Source organism: Dipodomys ordii, unplaced genomic scaffold, assembly GCF_000151885.1.
Source record: "Dipodomys ordii isolate 6190 unplaced genomic scaffold, Dord_2.0 Scaffold197, whole genome shotgun sequence".
Lineage (NCBI taxonomy): Eukaryota > Metazoa > Chordata > Mammalia > Rodentia > Heteromyidae > Dipodomys > Dipodomys ordii.
In genome coordinates, this window is record NW_012267413.1 from 2673668 (window position 1) to 2689521 (window position 15854).

At 40.3% G+C, this 15854-nt stretch overlaps 1 long non-coding RNA gene across 1 annotated transcript; it reads right to left on the minus strand.

Moving 5' to 3' along the window:
- Positions 1-1395: 1395 nt before the first annotated feature.
- LOC105999734 lies at positions 1396-4835 on the minus strand. Its single transcript, XR_001175753.1, has 3 exons — positions 4700-4835; positions 3817-3885; positions 1396-1612 (listed from the first exon to the last, which is right to left on the minus strand). It is a non-coding gene; the product is annotated as an uncharacterized LOC105999734 (long non-coding RNA).
- Positions 4836-15854: the final 11019 nt, after the last annotated feature.

A 15854-nucleotide genomic window follows, 5' to 3' on the forward strand; every position in this document is an offset into this window, starting at 1 on the left:
ATCCCACAGGGCTCTGAGCTCCTGTCTGTGTCACTCTGGCATCCATATTTCCATGACAAAAGTCCACATTGGCAATTGGCAGACTTCTCTGACCATTGTGCTCCAAGTGGTCAATGTGCTGATTATAAGATTGCTAAATTGGAATGGTCTGCCCCAAATACTTCCCTTATCTTTATGAATTCTTTGTAGAGTGTGTTTTCTGCATTGTAGGGGCTTGAGAATTGAGTCAACCTTGCCTGCATGATGTTTCTGTCAGTGAAAAACCATGCATGATGTTGGTCCTGTGAGATTTTATTGCCTAGTGACACCATAGCTGTGGCCATTTGTGGAAACACATCCTGATATTTGCACAATGATTGTAATCACCTAGTGACTTGGTTCTTAGAAGGTGGCCCTGTGAAGCAATGCTAATAAAAGCAAAACCATTCAAGTAAGGACATCATTCCAGTCATGTTAAAATAGAATTCTTTTTGAAGGCAATCATGGCCTTAAAATAGTGTGCCAGTAAGTAAGGTACTTAAAGTACCAATCTGTACTAACGAGAAAGTAATGATGACTGTGTGTTCATGGGGTTAGCCAGTGTTTGGAAAGATGTCTTTCCCTTCTCAGTGTTACCAAGGCTTAGGTGAAGTTGGTTATGAGCAAAGGTAGTGAATTTTCAAATAAGAACTCTAGAGTATTCATTTTTGATGTTACACAAAAGCAGAAGTTAATGAGATTTATAATTGTTTCTCAAAGTCCTTTTGTCCTCCCTCGTCTGTGTGTCTGTAATCAAAGATGGTTTGTCACATAAGCCTCTTGTGTCATGTGTGGTATTGAGGTGAGGGGTAAGTTGTAAAACATCTCTCCCCTTTAGCTTTAAAACTTTCCTGACAGTCTGACATAGGAATAGTTTGTGAATCAAGCAATCTGTTTTCTGATATCAGAAATGGCAAATGTTAAACCACTTGTGTAAAAACATGGGAGTCCATAGGTATTGGTAGGATTACAATTTTTAGATAGCTTTAAGCTATGTCAGAGTTCTTTCATGTGATCCCCACTGCTCTTCTGTATGCTGTGTTCTCAAATTAAATACAAGAGGGAGACTATGTGAAGTATATGCTTTCAAGAAGACATCAGTGAATCTGGGCCTCGCTGACTCACACCTATAATCCTAGCCACTCAGGAGGCTAAGATCTAGATGATTGAATTCAATGCCATCCAGGGCAGACAAATCCTCAAGCCTCTTATTCCAATTAACCATCAGAAATCTGGAAGTAGACGTATGGTTCAAGTGGTAGAGCATCAGCCAGGAGTAAGATGCAGAGTTCAAGCCCTAATGCTAGCATACCACACCAAAACAAAACAAAACAAAATCATTAATGATACTTTTATATAAAATTTATTTAGTGGGTTTCTTTTTTTTTAGTGGGTTTTTTTTCTTAATATATACAGAAATATAAAGTATCATGAATTTAGACATTGGTGGTGTGGTGCCTCAGATAGTGTGCCAAAATAGAATAGTTTATGTAACTACTCTTCGAAGTAGATCTCTACAGCAAAATCAGTGGGATAAAACCCACATATTTTTGGTTTATGAAGATTATCCAGTTCATTACACGTTAGGTAAAGCCTAAGGATAGGAAGAAAAGCCATTACCTTTTATTTTAGGGCTAACAGAAAAGTCATACAATACAACACTCTTGTTTAGAAAGAGACTTGCTCCTGCAACCAGAAACTAAGCTCCATTTGCTTTCCTTACTTGGCTAATTCCACCTCTTGGAGGTGACATAGATACCTTAATTTTCAGATGCAAACACATTGGTCCCAACATGCTTCCAAGGGAATTAGTTACATCCAGTTTGAACAAACTATGAAAATGTCTATAATTGTCAGAAATTACCCACAAATATATTAGGTATGTAATGAAACTCAGTAATAAAATACTGTTTTGTTTCTTTTGTGTCAATAAGGGTCTTGTGATATCACTTAGCCTTTTCTGCTCAAGCTAAATCTATCACATCAGGCTATTTCACTGGCTAATTGAAGAGTCTCACAGACTTTTCTGCCTGGGCTGGCTTCAAACAGTGATCCTCAGATCTCAGCCTCCTATGTAGCTAGGATCAGAGGCCAGTGAGACACCAGTGCCTTTCTGTATCTCTTATTTCTTTTGTTTTTTTTACATTAATTTACTTTATTATTATAAAGGTAATGTACAGAGGGATTACAATTACAGGAATCAGGTAATGATTACATTCCTTTTTGTACAATGTCTCTGTTCCCTCATTCTCTCCCAGTCCCTTCCTCTCTCTCCACCCACAAGTTGTATAATTCACTTTTATCTGTGTCCAGTGAGCTCCACTGCTGCCCTTTTTCACCCTTTATCCCTCAAGTTCTATACTCTTCCCACTCCCTCCTTGAGGTATAGATGTGAATACACCATACAAAACCAAGAAAGAATCATCAAAAATTAATTTTTTTAAAAAAGAGAGCTCTTATTTCTATATCCTGAAATGCTAGCGCTCTCTCTCTCTCTCTTCTCTCTCTCTTTCTCTCTCTCACACACACATACACACACACACAGTTTTATATAAATATGAAGAGGCATGTAGGCATTGTGTGTTTGTATTTCTATCCTAGGAGTATCTTCTTTTGGTCTCACTGTGTGTAAATATCTAGAATCCTGATAACTTACCATATCCCAGTGTATTTTAGATCTAATTCTGTATATATCTCTCTCAAGTGACAAACCTGTGTATTTGTCTAAATAACAACCTCATAACTCTTAAAGGAGCTTTGCAAAAGCAAGGCATGAAACGATACCAATTCCTACAGAAATGTCTATGAAATGAGGATAAAACATCCCCACCATCTCTCATGTGACCCTGGTGACATAAAGGACAAAGCTGTGCTTTACAACAACCACTTTGAGAAGGAGCAATGAGTAAAGGCCCCTCGCCCCAAGCCATGCCTTTGTTAAGAATTTTGCTCATGAGTCAGTTTGTTCATATACATCTAGAAAACTTGGTGAACATTTTGTCATTAAATAGTTTACTCTATCCTAAACCAAATTGTGTCTGAATCACAAGTGTGTAGAACTGGTGTTTTCTTGGTGCTGTCTTACTAGACTAGAGGTATTAAGCTCAGTTCAGACTTGAAGAGAAGATTAACATTGGATATAACAAATACTATCAGTTCACACACAAACACACACACACACACACACACACACACACAGGATGACACAAGGACAATCTCTTCAACTCTGGTCTTGAGTAGTTTTCACCACCTCAGGAAAAATACTCCTAAAAAGTGGAGAACTTGTAGGATCTGGAATGTGTTTCTAGATATGGTAGTAGGTTCTTAAGAACAATGAACTTCTTTTTAGAAGCTCAGTTCTTAGAAAAAACTTTTTAAAATGGGAGTCTATAAAATTAATGGTTTTCAGACTAATTAGTACTTATCGGGCCTTGCCATTTCTGTCCTAGATGTAAATGTGCCAATGTAAGTTTGAGGTCAGCTAAAGCCTCCCTCGATGGATCACACCTTCCTTCAGTATTACCACAGTACATCCACACCCCCCTCAGGACCTGCCATATTCCAGGAACTGAGCAAATGTAGACTTCCCTGGGAGGAACTGCTCATCACTAAGATCTGAGTAACTGCATTTTAACTTACACACCACCCCATGACTGGGGTTTTGAAATGGTTGCTCAAGGGGTTCTTTGTATTTGTGGTAAATGTACTTAGGACAGTGGGCAAAAAGACCCGCCACTGTAGTTTATACACAGACGTGGAAGATGAAGCTGTTTCTATTGGATTACATCATATCCTTACCGATTATTCTGTACTAATGAGGTGTGGAAGCACAAAAAAAGCACAGCTCTGGTAGTATTTTGGAAGGTTCTAAAAACATAGGGTTAAAGAAAAAGGTTATTTTCATAATAAAATGGATACCGAGAACTAATGATCCCAAGAGATTAAAATTACTCCCTTCTTTCTTTATGTATTTATCAGCTGCAGCCTTCTATACAAAGTACTCAGGGACTTTAGGAGAACACTGTTTCAATTAAACTGTAAAGGGCCAAGCTTAGTGCAGTAAAATAGTAAAAAAAAAATTTTTTTTGTTTGCTACTTCTCTCTTTTGCTGACCACCCATGCTGAATACTGGCAAAGGCCTGCCCTGGTCAGGATGCTTGGTTGTTTGGCAGTAACTAAAGCATTTGTGATCAGGTATTTAAGGCAGGTGCTGGGGATGTGATGCTTAGAGGAGGAGGGAAGAGGGAAAAGAAAGATTGGTGAGATGAGGAAAAAAGGACTAGATGAGAAAGTGATACAGGGACACTGCTGCTGAGAGGAGCATGAAGGAGAAATGGGTGTGGGAAAGAAGCAGTGTCAATGGTTCATGGTTCACCTCTAAAGGCTCCAACCCTGAAAGGCCTACCCTGAGCTGAGATTGGTAGCCATGAGAACAGAAGGCAAGAGGAGGGAGCTCTCCCCTCAAGTAGAAATGGGCAAAGGAAGACAGAGACATCTAAGACTTGCTATCATGGCTATGAATCGCCTGCCCAGTGGGTAGCTCCAGAGAGGAGTTCATGTGTGGGGAAACTTAAGACAGCTAGGAGTTATGATGATCTATGTACATAACCGCGAGCAAAACCCTCTCAAAGAATGGGAGCACTCGTCCTCAGGTCCCATCCTTCAATTCCAAAGCACTTACTGTGAAGAGAATCGACTACAATTCTTTCAATTTTAAGCTTTCTTTTTGGTGGTAAATTCCCGTGAAACACATTTTTTACAATTTTGAAAAATTCCACATAACGATGCTGTAAAGCAACGGAAGTCCCAATTTTAGTGAGAATGCAAAGTTTAGAGTCAGTATCCTAATCTCTCTTTTTCAGCTTAAGAGCAGGAAGAAATTAAGCAAACATTTATTGTGTTCCATTATATAATTAATATTCTTATGTATTTACCTCATGACTAATTATCTACCATGGGAAAAAGCACTGACCTCAGACCTGCAGGGAGGAACATGGAAGAAGTAAGTCCTGCCTATGGCTTGCTAAGGACAACTAAGGACAACTAAGGGGCTAATACTGCTATGGCAGAAGCTGCTGTAATGAGTTAAAGGAAGGACTGTGGTTTAATGGATGGTTCTTCATCAGGGGAGAAAGAGACCTCCACTAGGTGCAGTAGATAATTATATGTCATTTCTGGATGTCTCTAAGACCTAGAGTTTCTTCATCTGCCCTTTTCCCAAATTTGTTTTTGTAAGGAAACCCTGGAATTCTCTAAGTCTCACATTCCTTCTCTAGGGAAAGTTGCTCACAGGGGCTTTCCTGGGACCTCTCTCTGAAGAACTGAAGAGTTCTGGCACTGAGCCAAATGGGAAGGGCTGACAACATTAACTATCACATCTCCAATTAGTACAAGCAGTATGCTGGGTACCTGTGGCCCATATCTGTAATCCTAGGTACTCAGGAGGCTGAAGCAGAGGCTGAGCCAGTGGGACTGAAAAGTCTGGAGAATCTATCACCAATGAATCAGCAAAAAGTCGGGCTAGAGGTTTGGCTCAACTGGTAGAGTGTCAGTTATAAGCAGGGAAAGCCTACTGAGCACCACGTCCTTGAGTTCAAGTCCAGTACGGGCAAAAAGGGAAGGGCAGTAGTGAGGAAGGCACCTGAAAGTTCTTAAGTCTCAGGTGGCAAGAGGAAGGGCCACAAAGAAGGGAAGAATGTGGCAGTGTGTAAGAAGGACCTAGCAGAGGGGACTGGGTCCTGCAGCCTCTCTGCCCTGCCTTGTTTTCCCAACAAATCAGCAGAGCTGTCATCATCCATGGTATGCCAGGTATGGACTGAAGTCAGGGAAACCGCAAGACTGCAGGAGTGAGGAAGGGGAGATGTCTGCAGACCTCCACAGGAGACCCAGGGAACATCCCCCTTGGCTCCTGCCACCACATCCTCATACATTGCACTTGACATAGCCACAGAATAAATGTCATAGCTCCTAACAAACCCTCAAAGGCCTGAAATGATAAGAGACTACTTCAGGCTGGGGAGGGAAAGGGACTGCAGGAAAATGGGCCCATGTGAACAAAGACTTAGAGAGTATGAAGTGTTGACATGCTGGGAAATAGCAAACCTCCTAAATGTGTAGAGCACAGGATGTATAAACACAGAGTGGGAGAAAAGACTGGAAACCTCCTATTGTAGAAGACCTCCAGAGGTTCAGCTCAGAACATTTAGTTGGTTGCAGCAGGAAGCCATTGTGGATGTGGGTGTGGAAACAGCATGATTTGCTAAGTTCATGTGTTATGTTTAGCTTTCTACAGATACCTTGTTTGCATGTGTGTGTAGGTGGGGGTGACTTGAACAAAGGGAAAACCTATCCATGGATAAGGCTGTGATTTTGTTGCTCAATCTGGAGACCAGTAGTTATACAGTGTTCTGCTACAAGGCCGAGCTGCTGTTCAACTCCAGCACTTCTCTGAAAGAAAACTTGACATTCGCAGCCACATCCACAGCTACAAATCCCCCATTTGCTGCCACACAGTCTGAAGGGAAATACAGAAAAGCCTCAACTTCCCAATTTACATCAAAGTGCCCACTCTAGTTTAACAAGATTAAATGAGAGAATGAATAGGAAGTCATTAGAAGATTTAAGAGTTTGGGATGTCAAATCAATGAGATAAATATCTTGGTTTCTACAGTAAGTAAATTATGAAAAATAAGTGAGAAACCAATAAACTTTAACTGAAGAGCTATAGTAATCAATGAAATACATAGTCTTGTTTAGTACTTGATTGAAATGAACAAAACTGAAAGGGGACTTCAAACCATTATATAGAGTTACATATGATTTAGAAATTGATACTAAACAGGTATTATAATATGTTTATATATAATCAGTATTATCAGTGTGGTATGTGTCTGTTGGTCCTAGGCCTTGGGTTTGGGGCTCGTGCCCTGTCCCTGAGCTCTTTTGCTCAAGGCTGGTGCTCTAACACTTGATCTGCAGCTCCATGTCTGGCTTTTGGGTGGTTAATTGGAGATGAGTGTCTCAGTGACTCTCAGGTCTCACCCATCAAATAGCTAGGATGCCACTGGTAACCAGCAGTTGTTTTGTTTTGTGTTTGCTCAAGGCTAGTGCTCTACCACTGGAGTCACTGGTCCAACCCCTGATGTTTTGATACTTAATTGGAGATAAGAGTCTCACAGACTTTCTTGCCCTGGCTGGCTTCAAACTCCTATCCTCCAGCCTCAGCCTCCTGACAAGCTACGATTACAGATGTGAGCCATCAGGGCCTGGTTATGTGTTTTTCTTTGTGTGTGTGGTATTTTGTTTTGTTTGTTTTTTGGTAAGAGTGTATATATTGGGTCACATCCCAAACTACTTGTGAGATAAAAGAATCTGATGACTGGAATTTCCTTCAAAGCAATCTTGGTTTAGGAAAGAAAGAATAGGAAGGGGCATCCAGTGTTTGAGGAGAGTGGGGAGGGAAGGAATGAAGCATGATTGGTTGTGGGTTGAGATGAAGACTGACGAATACACTGTATGATTCCATCTTTGTGTGCTTGGGTTTGGATAGGGGATGTGCTCTTAAAAAGCTCATGTGTGAGAGGGTGGGTCCCAAAAGTACCAGTGTTCAAAGGCAGGGCTTTGGGAAGATAATTGTCTCCTGAGGCTTCTGAGTTCATCCATAGACCAATCCATTCAGGGCTTCATAAGTTCATAGCATTAGTAAGAGGTGAGGAGTTGTTGAAGAAAGGAAGTCGCTGGCAAGGATGGATCTTGTTCCTGCCCCTTCCTGCTTCTCGCTGCTTCCTGGTCACCTTGAGGTGAGCAGCCCTGCTCCACTATACCCTTCTTGGCATGAGTTTTCAGTCTCACCTCAGGGCCAAAGCAATGTGATCAAGTGTAAGCCAAAATAATTCTTTCCCACTTTTAAGTCCTTTTGTCAGGTATTTGTCATGGAAACCAACAGTCTAATCCAACATATTTGGAAATTTTTATGTTTTCATAACACATTTTTAAGGAAAAAATAGGGTAAAATAATAATTCACATGAATGTTACAAATATAGAATGTGAAATATTAAAAAGTATGATAGTGCTGGCTATAATAGGATTTGAAATATTTATTTATCCTTTTTATTCTAATTCTTTAAAAAAATTTTTTTTTGTCAGTCCTGGGGCTTATACTCTTGGCTTGGGTGCTGTCCCACTGGTTTTTAGCTCAAGCATAAAATTCTACCACTTGAGTCACACCACCACTTCAGGTTTTCTGGGAGGTTTATTGGAGATAAGAGTCTCACTGACTTTCCTGCCCAGACTGGCTTTGAACTTCGATCCTTAGAGCTCAGTCCCCTGAGTAGTTCCGATTACAGGCGAGAGTCACCGCCAGTCGGTTCTTTTATTTTGTCGTATTCTCCTTCTCTCTTTTTCTACCTTTATTTCTCATTCTCTGTCTCATTGTTCTGCATCTCTATCTTCCTGTCTCCCACATGGGGTGGGAGTTAGAAGGGCAATGAGGCGTCATCAAGAAACAATTCTTTTGATGTTTTACAGAGGTTGAATTGCACCTTGTCTTAGTAGGGGTTTGTGAAAGATCAATCCCTCTTTCCAGAGAAAATGCCAGTAGATTAGAGAGAATCTTCAGGAGGCAGGAAAACATTAGGCATTTGACCTTCTTGTTGAGGAGGGAAAATTTGGATTCTCTGGGGAGATGCCTGCCCTGGCAGCCCCAGAGTCATGGCTTTGGTACTTGGAAGGGATTAGGCAACTGTTACAAGGCACAAGTGCTGCTATCTGATTGTTAGAGAAGGGTTTCAAATGCAACCAAATTAATGGTGTCACTAATCACTCCCCATAAAAACAAAACCAAACAAAGAGAAAACTTTCCTTTCAAAAGAGAAAACTTACTTGTGAGGGGATTTCTACACTTTGAAATTTCTAGCCTAGACTTTTGTGTGTTCTTCAGTTTCAAACCATGCCAGACTTTCCTGCAGAAAAGAAGACAATACAGCCACAGTTCACCCTCCAATCTTCAAGTACTGGTCAGAGTTACTCAAAACAACAAAAAAATAAAGCCATGCCAAGGACTTGGAACTAAATTTAGAGCTGAAACAACATTAGAAATCAGTTGGTCCAACTCTTCTTCCTACCTTCCATTTCAGTATATTTTAGATATGAGACCCTTGTCTGTTGTATGGCTAGTGAAGATCTTCTATTTTTTTCTATTGATCTTGCTAGTTATGTCCTTTACCATACAGAAGCTCTGCAGTTTCATGCAATCCCATTTTTCCAACCTTTCTTTTGATGTGCTGTGTTTCTGGGTCTTTATTAAGAAAATTTTGGCCAGTGCCAAGGAGCCCTATAGTTTTTCCTATTCCTTCTTGTAATATTTTCAGGTCTTTGATCCGTTTGGAGTTGATTCTGGTGCAGTTGATTCTACAGGTGTTTAGCCAATTTTGCCAGCACCATTTACTGAAGTGGCTGTCTTTCTTCCATTCTATTTGTTTTTAGCTCCCTTATTGAAGATTAGGTGGCGACAGGTCTGTGGGTTCATTTTTGGGTTCAAGACCCATTTCAACAGAGCAAGCTGGGTGTGCCTGTTCTCCCAGCTATATCAGGAAACCTCACTTGGAAGAGTGAAGCCCAGGCCAGTCAGAGAAAAAAGTCAAAAACCCAAAGCAAGAAGTGCTGGCAGTGTGGTTCAGGTAGTAGAGTGCCTGCCCAGCCAGCATGAGGCCCCAATACCAAACTACAATACCACTTACTGGGAATCAAACCCAGGATATAGGACGTTGCACTTGCTAGGCAAATGCTTTGCCACTGAGCTACATCCCAGCCCTCCAGTACCACTTGGACCAGAAAGATTTTTCTTTTATCAGTGAGGTTTTCAACAAGTATATGGATATATACTCTTCGGTAATTTCAGTACAACAATGAGCACAAGGAAAAGAATTCAATTCTATAAGTACGTATATGATTGAACTCTACGTGCTCCTAAGACTTTCTCTCATATATCTGAAAGATACTCTCCATTAATTGCTTGTATTATTTCTATATTTATAAAGAAAAATTCAATAGATTTCAAAGTATTTTTATTATTGTCACTCAAATTAAATTATTAATTTTGAAGAAACCTGAGTCACAGTATAAAATCATCCTTTCATGTAGAGAAGTAGACTAACATGTTTCCAGAATTGAGTAAATAAATCTATAAAAGTACTTAATAGAATACAATCTATACTTACAAAACTTTTTTTTTTTTTTGTCAATCATGGGGCTTGATCTAAGGGCCTGAGTGCTGTCCCTGACCTTTTGTGATTAAGGCTAGTACTCTACCACTTTGAGTCACAGAGCCACTTCCTCTACTTACTTTATAATGTATGCTCAGGCCTCTAGTTCAAGCTCCAGGACCTGCATACACATACCCCCAAAAAGAACTTGGAGGTATGGTTCTACCAGAGTACCTAAAGCCCTGAGTTCAAACCCCAGAAAGAGGCTCATAGGAAAGAACTGAGTGTACGTGTGTTGAGGAGTGAAGGGCATCTCATGCTGTAACATAGATTGACCCCAAGACAAGATGGAGAGAATAATAGGGACAGTTCTCCCACAATCTCCATTGTGCACCACCATACTAAGATCCAAGTACACTTTGATTTCAAATCAAATATATATACACATATCTCTATCTATATACATTTGTATTTCAGGCATCCCTCTTCCAAGAGACCTCTGTCTCTCTCCTGGACTCCTGAGCACAGTAAGTTGTCATTGTACCTGCCCAATGTGGCCAGACTAGTCACAAGAGGCGTTGAGACTCTTATTTCCAATAAACCACTAGAAAACCAGAAGTGGCGCTGTGGCTCAAGCAGTAGAGCACTCGCCTTGAGCTGAAGAGCACAGGGACAGCGCCCAGGCCCAGAGTTCAAGCGACAAAAAAAAAAAAAAGTTACTTATTTTTATATCACCTTAGAGTCGTTACAGATATCTCAAAATATAGTTTATATTCATTCCCACTTCGAAATTATAGTAATTATACATTCCACAAGATCTTATTAAGATTAACAATTTTTATTTTTGCACCACATGTTTAAAATACTTTGGTAACTGTATTGCAACATAATGGGCTTCTTTTGTAATCCTGTATATTTTATGTATTTAAGAAAATGATTTCAATGCCAGGCTTTTCTGGCTCACAACTGTAAACCTAGCTACTTAAGAGACTGAGATCTGAGGATGTGGTTTAAAGCCAGACCAGGCAGAAATATCCCCATGAGACTCTTATTTCCAATTTAACCACTCAAAAACCAGAACTGCAGCTGTGACACAAAGTGGTTAGAGTGCTAGCCTTGAGCTAAAAAGCTCAAGGACAGCACCCAGGCCCTGAGTTCAAGTCCTAGAACCAATACACAAAGAAAAAAGGATGCTGGGAATGTGGCTTAGTGGTAGAGTGTTTGCCTATCATGCATGAAACCCTGAGTTTGATTCCTCAACACCACATAAACAGAAAAAGGCAGAAGTGACCCTGTGGCTCAAATGGTAGAATACCAGCCTTGAGCAAAAGAAGCTCAGGGAAAGGCACAGGCCCTAAGCCGCAGGACTGGCAAAAAAAAAAAAATCACTACATTATTCTGAGAGGGAATCCATAAATTTCAGAGTATGAAAAGATTCAGTGGTACAAGGGATTTAAAACCTCCCCTGCCCAAGAGAGTAGCAGACACTGCCTTTCTTTTACCTCTTATGTGAAAGAGGATTGTGACTTAATGGCAGGAGTGAAGGCCTGATCCTCTCTCTGTCAACTTGTGTCACCTTTTCCTCTCTCTATCCCCCTGAGGTCATTCTGAACTCTTCCCACATTGAGAGAATTCTCTTAGGTGAGCACAAAAGCATTGAACACATTTCCACAAGAACAGCCATTAAAATGAATGTGCAGTTAAAGTCCACAAGTCAACACCATCTTCAAGTCTCCATCTTTCTCCACAAAATACCTTTCCCCCCTCCATAACTCTCTTCTTCCAAGAACAAAACCTAAGTATCAACTCTTGAGTGCTTTCTCTATTAAGCCTCTGCTAGTCATACAACAAAACCCAGTAGTTCTCAGTCATTTGAGTTTCACAGTGTTTAGGGGGTCTGTATGGTGATTCACTTTCAACTACTTTAGTATGACTAGTCCCCAATATGTGGACACATAGATTAGCTTTAATCTACACCCTAGGGGCTGTTCCCATTTGAAGAACTCTAATTAGGCACTCACACTGTAGGGGAATTAGTGAGCAATTGAAGTACCCTAATCAGAAATTCATTTTCTAGAGGTGGTTACATAAGGACTTCAGATCCATGCTTGATTTATAAATGAAGTCTGGAATTTGCTTCAAAATAACCTGGGAAGGGCAAAGGGCAGAGATAGAGATGTGAGGAGAATGGCCATGGGTTGGTAACTACTGAATGTGGCCAGTGGGGACTGCTGGGTAATGAGCTCAGCATTTCTGTATTGTGTATGTCTTCAAAACTTTCTATTATTGCCAAACATTGGTGACTCATGTCTATAATCCTAGCTACTCAAGAGGCTGAGATCTTAGGATTGCAATTCAAAGCCAGCCTGGGCAGAAAAATCCCCATGAGACTCTTATCTCCAATTAATCACTGAAAAGCCAGAAGTGGTGCTGTAGCTCAAGTGGTAGAGTGCTAGCCTTGAAGACAAAGAGGCTCAGGGACAGTATCAAGGCCCTGAATTCAAGATCCACAACTGAAAAAAAAAAGCTTCAGAGCCAGGTGCTGATGGCGCTCACATCTATAATCATAACTACTCAGTAGGCTGAGATATGAGGATCACTGTTTGAAGCCAGCCTGGAAGGAAAGTCTGTGAAACTCTTATATATCCAATTAATCACACACACACACACACACATATACACACACACACACACACACACACACACACACACACACACACACACACTGGAAGCAGAGTTATGGCTCAGGTAATAGAATGATAACCTTGAGTTAAAAAGCTTAAGGGATAGGGCTCAGGCCCTGAGTTCAAGCCGTAGTACTGACACAAATAATAATAATGGTAGTCCTTCCGGGGCTAACAGAAGAGTGTTTTAGGCAATTTGAATTTCCTGGGAAGCTTTGCATGTATTGAAATAGTAATACACCAAGGATATATTTAATGTCAAGGCTAATCTTTCAAATCTGTCAAGATTATAAGGAAACTTGCTTCCCTTGGTTTATATTTTATTTGAATCTATATGTCTGGTTTCCCTTTGGCTTTGGGAAAATGGGCGCACCCATCACTGCACTGGAAGACACTGAGTCACTGATGCTGTGTTCCCCCCTAACCTCTGGGACCACTCCCTGAAGGGAGGCTGTAGTGGGTGAAGGACCTTTCTCTGTGTAAGAGAGAGGACTTTTGCCTACCCAGCTACCTTGTGCCCTTTTGCATTCTATCCAAATGTAACAAAAAAAGTTACTGTCATGTGTGAATTGATACTATAAAATTGTTTTACCATCTGAAACAGGGTTTGCCTATTAGAGACAAAGCCCTTCTCCACTCTTAATTCAAGGTCATTCTGCTTCCTGGTCTCCTACACCGCAACATTATTTAGCTCCTGTTCTTGTAAACCTTGCCATCTACTCAGCTCATGTAGACAGCCTTGTTTGTCTTATCTTTATAGGAAGTTGATTTCAGTAATCGTTATAATTGGTCAAGAAACTCCAAGGCAGGATTGTTACTTAAAAAATGGATCCAGCCAGGTGTGGGGGAAAAAAAATCCAAACCCACAAAACCCTGAGTACATTCATTTGTAGTCCTAGCTACTCAGGAGACTGAGATCCAGATGATCACAGTTCAATACTATCATAGGCAGAAAAGTCTATCAAGCTCCAGATCCAAAATAAGCAACAAAAAGCCAGGTTGGCAGTGTGGTTCAAATGGCAGAGCACCAGCCAAACAAGTGCAAGGTCCTGAATTCAAAACCCAAGCAAACAACAAAGCAAAGTTGATTCATTCTCAATGTCCACTTCTTTATCTCAATGAAGATTACATTTTTAGGAGAAATAAAGTTGCTTCAGAGAGGATATGGAGACAAGGCTAAACTGTCTCTCAAGTATCTTAAGGGACTGGGAATGTAGCTCAGTGGTGGGCACCTGCCTAACATAGGAAAAGTACTGAGTTCTATTATCAGAACTTAAAAAAAAGTAATTGATAGGTATTTGGTTGTTTTTGCTTTCTACCCAAGCAACTACTACATAGATTTTACAGTGCAGACAGTGTAGACAGGTCAGATATTTAATGTTAAAATATGTCTTTATAATGAAAAGTGAAAATGACATTTGCGTTACTCTTGAGCTTTTATTTAAAAAAAACAACAACGTGAACAGGCCTCCTAGCTATTAGCCAAGCACTCTGTCACTTGAGCCATCCTATCTGTTCTTTCTTTTGTTTGTATTTTATGTTTGAGATAGGATCTCAACAACTTTTAGACTAGGCTGGTTTGAACTCAAGATCTTCCTACCTCTACCTCCTGAATAGCTGAGATTACAGGCCTGCCTGTACCACTAAAACTGTCTGGAAACTGTAAATATACAGAAGATCTTTTGTGTCCTTCTTGTGGCTTAAACTCAGGACCTGGGTGCTGACTCTGAGCTTTTTTTACTCAAAAGTAGTACTCTACCATCGGAGCCACAGCTCTACTTCCAGCTTTTTGATGATTAATTTGGAGATCTTCTGGCTTTGAACTGTAAGCTTCAGATCATCTCCTGGAGGAGCTAGGATTCTAGGCACAAGCCATTGATGCCCAGGCATAACAAGATCTTTTTGAAATGGTTTTGGAGAATTAGATTACCTTTTATCAAAAGTTCCTGTAATGGTTTTTTGTTTTGTATTTTATTTTATTGTAAAGATGCTGTACAGAGGGGTTACACTTATGCATAATGGTTTTTGGTTTTGGTTTTGTAAATGGCTACTAATATCTTGTAGCAACAGATAGCAATAGAACATTGCTTTTATGCATTTACAAAAAAATTATATAAAATACTTAAAAAAGACTATGGGGCAACCTAACTTCTCCTCTTTCACAGAAGAAAGTGACAAGGAAAAGGAGCAGGTCACTGAAAAGTAAAAACTAGTTACTACAACATAAATTTGCAGACAAGAGATTTGTTTTCTTTGTAAGAACTGCTGGAAGAGTAGTTTTAATTTTGATGACTGCCTCATGGATAGTCCATAACTTCAGTGGGCAATTATGTATGGAAATCCTCTCTGAAACAAAGAAAAAACTCAATTATGTATGGTCAGCTACACAGATGACCAACAATATATAACTTTTTAAAAATGATGCATTTAGGATTCATTATGCAAAAATTGAATTACATAACTTGAGTGTAGGGACTGAGTGGGGAAAGATAGGTGGGAATGATGGAAGCGGTGACATTGATCATGATGCATTGTACTTGACTTCTGGAATTGAAACCTCTTTGTAATTACTTAAGAGAAATGAATACTTTTAAAAATAGGGACTGTAATAGCTTCCAGACTGGTTGTAGTTTGAACAGACATTATTGAGCCATCCACTGCAGTATGTGTGGTATGGGTACATAATTAAGCCAAGTACATCTGGGGTGTTGGTGTGTTGCATTCACCTGGTCCGGCTGGAATATTGGGTGCCATGCTCATCAACTAGCAGAAACAGCCAACCCAGTGAGTCAGTAAGCATCTGGCTCTGAAAAGGCCCAGGGTCTGTTTCTTGGATTGTTTCTTTTCTTTTTTTTTTTTGGTCATGAAGCTTGAACTCTGGGCATGGGTGCTGTCCCTCAGCTCTTCAGCTCAAGGTGAGTGTTCTACCACTTGAGCCACAGTGCCACT